This window comes from Miniopterus schreibersii (assembly GCF_964146895.1).
Source record: "Miniopterus schreibersii genome assembly, chromosome: 11".
Taxonomy (NCBI): Eukaryota; Metazoa; Chordata; class Mammalia; order Chiroptera; family Miniopteridae; genus Miniopterus; species Miniopterus schreibersii.
In genome coordinates this window covers 38,006,202-38,019,675 of record NC_138111.1, presented here as the reverse complement: position 1 = coordinate 38,019,675, position 13,474 = coordinate 38,006,202, and positions in this window count along the sequence as shown.

Here is a 13,474-nt window from a genome sequence, read left to right as displayed (position 1 = left end):
TCTTCTACTCCTCATATTAGTGAGAACATTTCAGCTACAAGCACAGAAACCCGACTCAAACTATGTTAATGAAACAAACAAACAAACAAAAAGAATCTACTGAATCAAAGAACTGAAGTAGAGAGTTGGCTTCAAACATAGCTAGACATTAAGGTTTAAATATCTCAGCTCTGCTTTTATCACCATTGGTTTTCTTGGGACAGGTTCTGTCCCCATAGTGACAAAGATGACCAAGGAGCCACAGGCTTGCATGAGGGTTTTAGCCAGAAACCCCAGAGGAAAAACAAAAGCAAAAATGTGATGCTCTTCTCTCCCAGCACACATGTCATCCACCCACCTCACCCCCAAAGGCCCATAGTAAGTTCTCTTTCTGTCAGGGTCTATTCTTGGGCCAGTCTGATAAGCAAACTTGTCCCAAGTGCCCAACCGCATGGTGGAAAGGTAGAGATTCTTGTTTGCCAGATCCACCAAAACCTCAAGAAAGAAGAGGCAGTGTTCAAAATGATGACTGGTGGAGCCAACTGAAAATTAGTAGAATTTCACTTAATATGGCAATTTGAATTATCTTTTAAAAATAAAGTTATAATCATGTTTCTAGTTTCCTGCTAAAAGGTAAAAAATCCTTTAATGACTTCCAATTCCTCATGGGATGGAGTTCAACCCTCTAGCCTGGCAGTAGGTGCAGCTGACTAAGGGTTCATCTTGCCTCCCCCGTCATTTCCATGCACCTCCCAGCATATTTCAGGTTCTAAAACATTATTGCCATATAAACCATCATTGTCAATATTCTTAACATACTTTACCCTTATAAGTTTCTATAATTTACAGTGTTGCACTCTCTACCAGGAATGTCTTAATCTTTTTCTCTGAACAGCTTAAATGTGGCCTTCAATTCTCAGTTTCAATTTTACCTTTTAGAGTCTTTCTAGGCTCCACCAGTCAGTTGCTAACCCCTCTATTGCTATAGCACTTGGCACTGGCCTTGCTTATACTCTTAATCAGCTTGTTTCATAATTGTCATTATGTGTCTGTTTCCGATTCTGGACTTTGAGAAACTTGAGGGTAGAAACCATGTCTTAGTTGGCTTTCCTTTCTGCACTACACCTCATTTCGTAGCTCGTAGCAAATGACCCAACAAACACATACTGATTGACTGAAAGCAGGTATGAAACAAGATCCCAGATTTTTGTGTTAAGAGGTTATTAAAAGTATAATGTTCCCAACCAAGTGAATACAGATCCTTAAAAATAATTTGTGCTGAGGGAACTCATCTAATCATGTGGCTCAACAGGGTGGCAGAAGTATGTTGGCACAGTAACTTATTTGCAACGCTAAGACATTCTGTGGTTTGAAAGCTGAAGACCTTGTGTGGTTTGGAAGCGTTTCCAAATAGTGGAGTGAAATGTTATATAACAATTCGAGAGATTATAGGCCTGAATAATGCAGTATATTAAAAGTATTTCCTTCTGAGACTTGGATCTCCTCTCATCAGATAGTCTATATTTCTACCTACTTACAGGTGAATGGTTGCTTTAAGACTCACACATTTTAGATAAACTACGGTATTATATGCTCATAAAATAATATGTTTGAAATAAAATTATAATCTTCATAATATTTCCATCTCATAAACATATACAAAATGATTATTAGAGAACAGAAGGTGACTATTTTATCAAGACTTCAACGATCATGATTAAGTACATTCAGAAACTTTTTACTGCCTGTTCTCTTTCTCAAAGTCCCCACTGTTCCCCTCAAATTGTTACCAAAGTCAGATTATCTCCACTAAGGACAGGGCACAGAAGTCTGAGAATTCTAGGAGACACTATTCACATACAAAACAGTGTGTTCACCTAGAAATCACCTATGTTTACTAGGTTCTGGTGTCTATAAGTCAAGCTTGAATTAGAGTTTTGGTGCAAACAGCAACACCTACCGCAAAAATGTTCTTGTGGGTACCACCACAGCAACCAGATATAAACAAGCCCTCAGCTGTATACACAGGTGTACGCACTGTTGCAAAAGACCATACGTAAGGATCCTTGGGGTTATAGCGAGGTGCAAGGTTATGAGAATGCCATGGGAAGAGATAAAGCTCTAGATTTTATGTTTATGGCTTATATAAAGGGCTCTCAGAGGGAAGGCGGGGGTGGGGGAGTGGGTGGGGAGAGATTGATCAGGGAACTTATATGCTTACAGGCATAACCTATGGACACAGGCATTGGTGTGGGGAAGGCCTGGGGGTGGGGTAGATGCAGGGTGGAGGGGATCAATGGGGGACAAAGAACATCTGCAACACCTTCAACAATAAAGATAAATTTAAAAATAAAATAAAAGCAAGTGTGAAAATTAGTTTATATTCTTGACCAGCACCAGATAATACTGACTCACTGTGCAAGAAATTAAAAGACAAACCCTAACAAAGTAGATTAAATCCAGGGAAAGCTGCATTTGCCTCAGATTAAAGATGTGGTTTTTGTCAACAAATATATATGAAGTCAAAAGCCATTTGGGTCTCTTTTTTAACATATTAAATTATCCATCAAGATGGTGGTAGCATTCAGGGCTTCACAAGACCTACCTTTAGTGCCATCTATTGGAAATGTCACAGTTCAAGTGTGTTCTCTACTGACAAAACCTTTCTTTTTCATATACATATAGTCTAACCAAGTGAGTATATCCTTTCAAAACCTTTGATTGTACAAGGTCTTAAGGCTGGAAAGTGCCTTAGAGTTCATTTTCTTTTACTGTTTTATTTTGCAAGCTAAAGGAGGAGTAAAAATAAATTCATTAGGTATCACAAACTCTATAAAGATACTGAACACCCATTCTTTGGGCCAAGTGGGAACCCAAGAATGGCCTGCCATTGAACCCAGTCAGTCCTCCGGCAATGATCATTATGAGGATTACTGAGCCGTTTTCAGGCCTTCCTTGTTTCTCAGTTAGCACTTTAAATTTTCTATAGCGGTCTTATAATTTTCAGAAATGTGGGACAAATAATAGGCATTTTGTTGGGGGATGAGACAGTCCACAGGTATCCAAAATAGATAAAATATTTGAGTGCCCATATTTTAGGGGTCCACTCTGAACTATAGGTTACTGCTCTCTTCTTCAGTTCACTGGAAAGCTATTTTGCCCACTTTCTTCTGCTTTATATCCTAAATTAATCGGAAAGAAGATTCTGATCTACATGTTTGGCTCGTTAATGCCTAGATTTCCTGATACAGTCTCAAGCGTATGTTCTTTGATCTCCCACCGAAGCCCGCCGCTCGCAGGGGGAGTTACTGGGTGTGCTGGAGCTGGGGAGAAAGTGTGCTTTGAGCAGCCCTACTTCTGTTCCGCCTTGCTGCTCAGATCTTTATCTTCTGTCTCTTAGCATTTTGTAAACCTCTTTCAGCTGTTGCCAACATTACTGACGTAGCTAAAATACATTTAGGGAAATGTTTATGAACAATGGGGAGTCTTTTGTTCATCTTAAACTTACACAGTGTTGCAGGCAATAATATTTCAATAAAGCTCGAAAAGAAGGTGGGGATGGTTCTGCTCATGGGTAGTTCAAAGTTATGTTTAAATCAGATTTTACAATAATTCCCACCACGCGATTCCTAGTTGAGAATATTAATGAAAATGTCATGCGTTTAATTGTTGTTTTTATCCTTAATTAAGATGTTAAGTACAAAATAAAATACTGAAAGGGTAACTCCATTTCTTTGCTTAAAACTGTTCAACAGCTTTTTGGCACTTATAAGATAAAGCACAAAATCATTAATCAGGCTTACAAATTGTTTTAACATGGTTTTTAAAAGAAATATTTTTACTATGGCTTAAAACAGTATTTTTCAAATGATAAATCAAATAATCAAATTAACTGTCAAACTAAAACATAATGGTATCAATTTAGTGAGTTGAGACCAGCATATTAAAAATGAAAATGCAGTAAGATATAATATATTAGAGTTACCGCACGTAGTAAGGGTCACTATTATTTGAAAATAAATTTTTAATTATGCTTATAAGGTATATGAGATATGTACTATATTAAATATGACATAAAATATATCATATCATACATTAGTTCAAGTATTTGTTTAAAAAATGAAAAGTTGCTAAAATAATTATCCCTGAGAAACGTCACAGGGATAGACATCCTAATAGTAGAATCTTGAAAGAGAAGCAGCTTGACTCAGGCAGAGAACAGACTTTTGAGGAGGAAAGCCAGGGCTCTGTCATCAGCAGGGTGCTCTTCCCGGGTATCTTTCCAAGTCTGACTCCCATGGTCATTTCTGGAATATGATCCACTGGGTCCAACAGTCTTATGGTGAAGGCGCTTCACAAAGAGCATTCTCATTACAATTCTGATTTCTTAGGAAGCGTCCCAAGTTCAGAATCGCAAACCCTTTTTAATTCTTCGTAGGGACGCAGTGAAGAACTTACCCTTATGTCTTTTCCCCAGGCTCCTGTATGATGTTACAAGGCCTGTTGGAGTATCTTTTCCTCTATGTTTTCGGAGACTGTCAACTATAAATTATATTGCCTGAGCCTGTTCTGAGCCAAGTCAACCTATTAGAAGAAAAAGACTTTGAGAGAAAAAATAATTCACCCCTAAATTAGATATCTTGTGTGGGTCAGGAAATGACTGAACAAGAAACCTGGGTTTAATATAAGAGTTCGCAACTAATCAATCAGTCTGTGAAAGCTAGTCAATGATTTCTTAGAAATTATCTTCAAAACCTTTCTAAGAAAGGGTTAATTTGAGTATATGTACCTACTAGGGAACACAAAATTATATAAAGAATTTAAATGCATTTGTGAAATTTTAGCGAATTACTGGCAGTGAGAAGCAAAAATAAACAACACACACAACAGGCTAATAAACTAAAATATCCCTCACAGAGATCAATTTGATCTAGTAAGTGATCAAAATGTAAAGATATTTCTTGCCACTGACTTCTTTTTTTCTTCAGTAGGTTACAGTGATCTATTAATCGCTCCATTTGGGAGAATTCTAACATAAAATTTAGATGCTGGATTGAGTGAAGAGAGCCCTGATTTGACTTGGGAGTCTAGGGTCCCATTTCCAGCCCCTCCAAAAGCAAGGTGAGCCTAGATAGGTGAAAGCACTTGGGTTGTCAAGTCCTTCTGTGCTCCTGGACTGGGAAACAATGCTTGGACTAGGTGTACCTGCCTTTCAATCTTGGTCATGCATGATCCCATGTGCACTTTATACTCCAAGCTGCTCATTAAGGTACCTATTTGCCATGAATGATAACAATCTGACTCAAATGACATATCTAAAGAGAGCAAATTAAACATTAAGATGAGTTTTTTCTACTTTAAAAAAAATAAAAATTTGTGTGCAGGTGTTTAAAGAATAACTGACTGAAGTTTTCTTTATTAAATATAATGTGAATAGACAAATAGATCCACTTGTCCACACCAGGTTGCAGATAAAGTCACTAATGATGCACATGCAATGCTAATAGCACTTGGAATTAAGCAGCTTTCAACTTTCCCTGCAGCAATCTTGGTTTCCAAGTCAAGATTTAGACGGCCTCTTGATTTTCATGTTTGACATGTGGGCAGGAAAGATGTAGATAGACAATTTTGCAATTAAGCACCACATTAATCATACAGCATTTTGAGGCATGTATGGAGGAGGAGTGATCTCATAAATGCAGTAATATATGATAACAAGGACCAGTCACTCCATGGTGAAAGCACTTTCTCCTCTACGACAGTGGGATAGACTGTGTCCAAAGTGCTTTGCCAGTATATAATGATTGGGGTTAAATTAGTTAAATGCTAAAGTTCATAGTTAAAAGTTATTCTTTAAAAGACTCCCTCCCTGGAATCCTCTATTGTGCTCTCCGATCCCCATTCCTACTGAGTACTTGGAGATAGGTTATTATTGATATGACTGACTCTCCAAAGCAAAGCTATTTCAGCCTTAAGAAAAAACTAAAGATAAGTAATGCACAGAAAATTTGTAAGAAAAAAACAGATTCTATTGTTTTCCTATACTCATCATACTAGACTGCATGATACAAGAGGAAATTATTTCAAATAATACTTATTGAGCATCTACAATGTTCCAGGCACTCTGATGTGGAGTAATTTATAACGGCAATAAAATACTGGAATAGGTCACTCAAAGATTGCAACATACTAGAGAAATGATGATTAGGTAAATGTTCTAGACTTTGAAGACACTGGTTTGTTTTGAAGGCAGGGGTTAGACCTTATGACTTTAGTAATTTGCTGCCATATAATTATGATAGTTCCCTCCTTCCTTTCTTTCCTCCCTCCCTCCCTTCCTTCCTTCCTTCCTCTTTCTCATCTTTCCTCTCTCTCTTCACTTGGTTAATTACCATTTCAGGTCTTAGCCTTACTGTGACTTTGTTCTAAGAAACGTTCCCAGACACCTTAAGACTGTTTGGGCTCTTACAGCACTTCATGCCTTCCAACCACACCAGGGTGTCTATGAATTTGTTACACCCACTCAGTTATAATAGGACTGTGTCTTGCTAGCCTTATATTACCAGAAACTAGTATAGCACATGGCCTAAAGTAGATATATTCAATAAATAATTACTAATTACATGAATAAACATTTATCATGATCCTAGGGGATAATACCAAAAAAATCAGTTTATGTAATAGGTACATAACAGTGCTTTTTGTTTTTTTTTTAATTGGTTATGAAGACAGAGCACACTAAATTCAGAAGCCTAAAGTTTATTCCAAGAGAGCAATCGTCAGCACGCTCCAGAATGATTTAGAATCTCCCACAGTAGCACTGGGAGTGTGAGAAGATTGTTTAACATAATTATGTAGCATAGATCCCCTTAGGAACATGACTATAAAAAGTATCTGCTTCCATTTTTAGACACCTAGCTTTGGTCCAATGTACTGCCAGGTACATGCCGTCTCTTGCTTTGCAGCCTGGGCTAGAGTTACACCCTCTGCATTGCATTTCTTACCCTTGATTATTTACATAATCCCTCTGGCCATCAGGATCAATTTACAGACCAAAAGGAATCCCATCATAAGTATACTAAATCATATACTTGGCTGCCTAGTACAAATGTGCTTTACCTGGATTATGCCTGGCAGTGCTGGTCCCTAAGTGGTGATCATTTCATTGTACTTAACACACGGTTTCCCTAGAAAAAGTGGGGGAGGGTACGTATACCTGAGGAACAGGGAAATCAAGCCTGTTCAGCGTAATCACCCTTGATAACTTGTCTTCTTTCCACAATTTGTGACTTTAGAAATGTATTACCATACAGGGTGCTTAAAACTGTATGGCAATCAAACATTTCAAACGCCAGCCCCCTTTGAAAACTTTCTACTCATGCCAAACTATTGTACAGTGATCATTTGTGAGATATTAACTTTGAGAGGAACAATGTTTCATTTTCCCCCCCAAATTATAGAGTTTGTTAGATCCCTAAATATTTTGAAGGATAAGATGGAGGGGGCCACCACATTAAAATTTTAAAATATATAAAATGTAAATATATAGATATTACCAGAAGTGAATTGAGAAAGAAACTATTTATGATTAGAGGGATACAGAGTAAATCTTGGTGAAAAAAGTAAAACAGTTATGATGATGTCCATAGTTCATTTATGTGTTTACAAGCTTGCCTCAGCGGTTGAGCATCGACCTAGGATCCAGGCGATCAGGGTTCGATTCCCGGTCAGGGCACATGCCCGGGTTGCGGGCTGCAGCTGATCAATGACTCTCTCATCATTGATGTTTCTATCTCTCTCTCTCCCTCTCCCTTCCTCTCTCTGAAATCAATAAAGATATATTTAAAAAAAAAAAAGTTTAAAAAAAACCCCAAAAACAAGCTTATAGGTCAATAAAACAACACAGTACTAGAACATTAGAATGTCTTAAAGTACCAAGAGCCTGTAATACCATTTTACTGATGTGCTTTAAATAAAGTTTCTGATACCAAGATAAAGAGAAGAATGGTATTAGTACAACAAGGGGTTTACTACATCAATGTTGTTCTACAAGAGACTTTTTACTTCTCAAATAGAAACACTGAAGCAGAATTCATGAAGATTTTGTTGAGTACAGTTGCTCCTTGAACAACATGGGGGTTAGGGCTACTGATACCCCACACAGTCGAAAATCCACATGTAACGTTTGACTTCCTAAAAATGTCAATCATCTTTCAGTATCCACCAGGGATTGGTTCTAGAAACCTCCACAAATATAAAAGTCTGTGGATGCTCAAGGCCCTTATATAAAATGGCGTGGAATGATGCATACAGTTGGCCCTCTGCATCCACAGATTAGAGGGCTCACTGCATATTTATTGCAAAAAAAATTTATGTGTTTAAGTAGAACTGAGCAGTTCAAATTGGTGTTATTCAAAGGTGAACTGTACTTTTAAACATTCAGAATTTTCCATTTGTAAGAGCACATTCCTAGAAACAGAAACAATTGAGTCTAATCAGAAAGCTATTATTTCCAATATGATCTTCAAAATCAAGTAATATTTAATAAACAGGGTGATCTCTTTGTAAGTTATATAAATCAATATGCTGTATACCTGAAACTAATATAATATTGTATGTCAACTGTAATTGAAAAATGGAACAATTACTTAAAAATAAAAACAAAAAGAAATAGTTAACAAAAATATTCATTACACATTATAATTTCTTTTTTGTTAAAATATGAAAATCTATGCTAATTTTTTTTCAATTTCAGCAAAGTTTTGGAGAAGTTCTTTTTCAAGGATTATTCAAATAAGCCTTAAATACAGATGCAAGCGGAGGCAGATGTTCACAGATATGTCGAGTCTTGGGCAAGTGGATCTGAGCTGGGAGTTAGGCAGGGCACACACGTGCTTTTAAGGCTGGTTCTATCTCTCACTATATGACTTTGAGCAATTCTGTGTTGCCTCTCATTACACCAATGATTTTCAAACTCAGAATCACCTGGAGGACTTGTTAAAGCACAAATTACTGCTCCCAAATCCCAGAGTTTCTAATTTAATAGGTTGCGATGGGGCCCCCAAATTTGTGTTTCCTAACAAGTTCCCAGGCATTACTAATGCTTCTGGTATGGGACAGGTTTTGAGAAACCCTGCAAAGCGTCCATCTCCCAATCTGCTTCTCTTTACTTGGGAGGGAAGCAGAGGAGTTACCCTGGAATGCATGATAGCAGAATGTGTTATGGTCTTTGGATGACACTGCGGGCATTCACAGGAATGGAAGCAGGAAAGGAGGGAGCAAGAAGCACGCATTTGGATCCAGCTCCCAATACTTTCAGTTTCATTATTCCATCAACAAGGAGATAAGCCTAGCAGTGCAGGCAAAAAACCCAGAGTATTTTTAAGTTTCAACATGAGTAGACATGTTCTTCGTGATACATCTGAATGAATATTCACATTTATATGGCTAACTGTGGAATTATACACTGATGAAAAACACTTTCCTGTAGGAACACCAAAGTGCAAAAGATTTATTTAACTCATAAAGTTGGAAAGAATATCAAGATGAAGCTTCCTTTTTATATTCTGAGACTCAAATCCCATTGTAACTCTTGCCATTAAAATAAAAACATGTGAAACAGAATGTTTTTATATACCCTACCTGATGTATTACTTATTACAAGCAGAATTAGACACAATAAAATGCCAGTATAAAAATTGTCAGGTGCATTAGCAAACTTCCTGTCATGGGATTTGTCTCGTAAAAGCTATTTTCTTTTGAAGAGATGAGGCTGCATGCTTTTCTTATTGGCGCATCATTCTCTGAATAGAGCACTCCTTTGTCGCTGCAATTCATTACCTCTTCATGGAGTTACTAGATAGTTCAGCATATTTATAGAGGCATGAATTACACTGCTGAAATAAACATTACAATGCTTCTCTATTCAGAGGGCCTCAGGAACAGCAATGTAACAAGACATTTGCTTTCTTGGAAGAAAATTACAAGAGCGCTCTAATTTTCAATGGGAAAGAGAACAATTTGTGAACCTGGAACAAGTCTGTGTCATTTCCCTCCATCATGATGATAAAGCTTATCTCTAAAAAGCGAACATTCTCCAGAACCTATAGGAAGAATATAAAATAATATAAAATAATAGTGCAATAAAACTTGCAGTAAAAATTGTGGGATTTTTTTTTTTTTTTTTAATGCTTGATAGAGCTTTGCAATCCTTGCATTGTTCCAGGGACTAGGAAAGTAAGTTGAATGTGAATATTCACAATTTTGTTCATAATTTCATTTTCCAAGTTGCAACTTGAAAAGATAATATAAAGCATCAAATTTGTTTTCTCCTAATCCTTCCTCTGTATTGAAAGGACACTCTTATTAATAATATGAAAGGAGTTTTCTCCTTCCTCCCTTGAAAGTAAAATTGTGCAAAGACTAATCAAGTTAGAAGGTTCATAGAAGAGGATGTTTATTTTTAAATGAGGCAATTAAATTTGGGTTTTTAATTTTTTTATCTTCATTTGAGGATATGTTGTTATGTTTTAATTTATTTTAGAGAGAGAGAGGGAGGGAGAAAGAGGGAGAGAGAGAAATGTTAATGTGAGAGATAAACATTGATCAGTTGCCTCCCTTTCGTGCCCCAGCTGGGGATCATGTCCAGATCCTTTTGGTGCACAAGATATTGCTCCAAACTGAGCCACCTGCCAGGGCTGAGTTTTAATTCTTAAACAGAAATTTATGAATGTGGCTATTGCAGATATAAAAGTCATTTTATGAAAAAAAAAAGATAACAACAAAGTTGATAAGCCAGTAGAGGAAACTAATATTCCAACAAAGTAGACATGCAGTACTCTACAAAATCTTTTATCAAAACCTGTGTAGGCCAGCTTGTGCGATTCAGTGGTTGAGCATAGAACCATGCACCAAGAGGTCACTGGTTCAATTCCCGGTCAGGGCACATGCCCAAGTTGTGGGCTCTATCCCCAGTAGGGAGTGTGCAGGAGGAAGCTGATGGATGTTTCTCTCTCATCAATGTTTCTATCTCTATCTCCCTTTCCCCCTCCTTTCATTTCTCTCTAAAAATCAATAAAAACATATTTTTTAAAAAAACCTTTGTATTTTGTATAAATGTTACCTTTTTTGACTGTGATTACTAATTTACTTCTTCATTTGAATATTATTTTTTTAAGTTGGTTATATTTTCAGGTGACACACTTTTAAAATATCCAAAGGCACATCTGATGATTAATAAACACATACTGGAAAAGTGTATAGTAGCTATGTAATCTAATCATGCTGCCCAACACATGTCACTACCAAGTATTTAAAATATGGCTAGCATGACTGAAGAACTAATTTTTAAATTTGAGTGTTAAAAAATGTTCAATATACTGGGAACAACTTTATCAACTGTAGATTTTATGAAATCTAAATACAGATGAAGTATTTCTGATGAAAATTAAAACCTCTGAATTGAGATTTAAGTGTAAGATACACACTGGATTTACAATATTTAGTATAAAAAATAAAGAAAAAAACAGACAAAGTAATGAGCAATGACTTTTATGTTGTTTACACATTGAATATTTGGAATATAATGGGTTAAATAAATTACATTACTAAAATTTTAAAAAGTCACCGTTTTTAATATTTTTAATGTGGCTACTAGAAAAAATTAAATTACATACATAGCTTGCATTATGTTTTCAATGGAACAGCACTGATCTAGATAGTAAGTAGCAATTAAAACTTAATTTTTGCAGTTTATGAAGTCTTTGGCCAATTATTACTACATTTTTTGAGCATATCCATTTTGTATAACCACACTAATCTAACCACATAGGATATCCATTTTGTATACCACACTAATCTAACCACATAGGGTATAATTTTTCACTTACTTGTGAGGCCATTTCCATAGGTTAATTTTTTTAATGCAAATCTGAGTTTTTAAATTAAAGGATATTTGCTGGGTCACAGTGTACAGTTATAAAGGTTGTTGACAACAGAAGGGCTGCCAAATAAAGGACCCAACCTGTACTGCTCACCAAGCCCTGGCCCTGGCAAGGGCCTGCGTTTGTCTGGAGTATGGAGCTCCTTTCTAAGTGGGACAAAGACGGCATAAGCTAGCTACCTCTGCATGTTTGCATCAAAATGCAATATTGCAATATTATAAAGTGCATTCTCAGAAAGTTATTTCCTGCTCAAATTATATAGGTAGAGTGGGTTGATCTTCCTAAGTGATATGCAGGAAGAATACTGCTATCATCCTACGTTTGCCAAAGGTTTTATTACTGCCCCAACTTTCACATATATTCTATCAGTATTTTCATAGCAGCACTAGGAGATAAGTAAAGCAGGTATTGTCCTCGTTTTACAGCCAAAGAAATGAAATTGAATTTCCTCCTTGGGGAGGTACAGAACACAGAATTACCACATTTCCCCTTTGCAAAGAAAATTATAACCCTTGTAACTTGTGAGGCCCCATAGACATAAACACTACAACTAAAAACATAACACTTATAGGCTAAGAACAGATTTTAATGCAAGGAAATAATTGAACCATGGTTTTGGTTTCTAAAATTCAACCAGAATTGTGGTTTCTAATAAAAATGATTTAATCATCTTTTGTTATTCAATTAATATGTTTTAAAAGAGCCAAAAAAACTTAATGGCAATGTAGTGTACCCTCCACCAAAATCTAATTTATTTGTTATAATTATTAGTCCCGTACAACTTATCTCAGTAAGCCTATGAAAAAAAGTTCTCCCTTGAAAATATTCCTGAAAATTAAAACACCTTTGAAACACCTTTACATTGCAGTCAATTAAAATCAATTCTTAGTTAATAAGAAACACTGTTTTCATGCTGTATATTTTATTTAAACATAAGAAAAAAATGACTTAGCTAATGCTTTCGTAAATCTAGAGGGCTCTAAGGAGAATATCTTTAAGGTAATTCCTTAATATCCCTTTTGGAAAAGTATTAGCCATTTCTTATTCAATGTAGATTTCTTAAGTAGCTGACATTTATTTTGTTTCTTACCACCTGATCTTGGTACCTTAAAATCTGTTTTTCATTTGTTTTACATTTATTCATGTTTTAATGGCTCTTAGTGATTTCCAACTAGAATTTTCCTAAGGGGCAAGTTTTAAGATCTTTCTACATATACGATGAATATTGTTTGTATTGATGTTGTTTTAAAAAATTTCTCTTTGTTAAATAGTAATGACTCACTCTATTGATTATATTCTTAACTGCTACTAATTTTAACCATTGAATTGGTTTATAGTTCCCCTGAATACAGTAAATGGTATGTATATTTAATTATATGAAATATTATGCCTCTCTTTTGATGCTTTTATAAAGAGCCTATTTGTTCATTGAAATTCAGGCCAGGCCTAAACCATATAGATTTTTTAAAAAGAACTTTAAATTTTATTTTTCAATTACAGTTTACATTCAATATTATTTTGTATTAGTTTCAGGTGTATAGCATAGTGGTTAG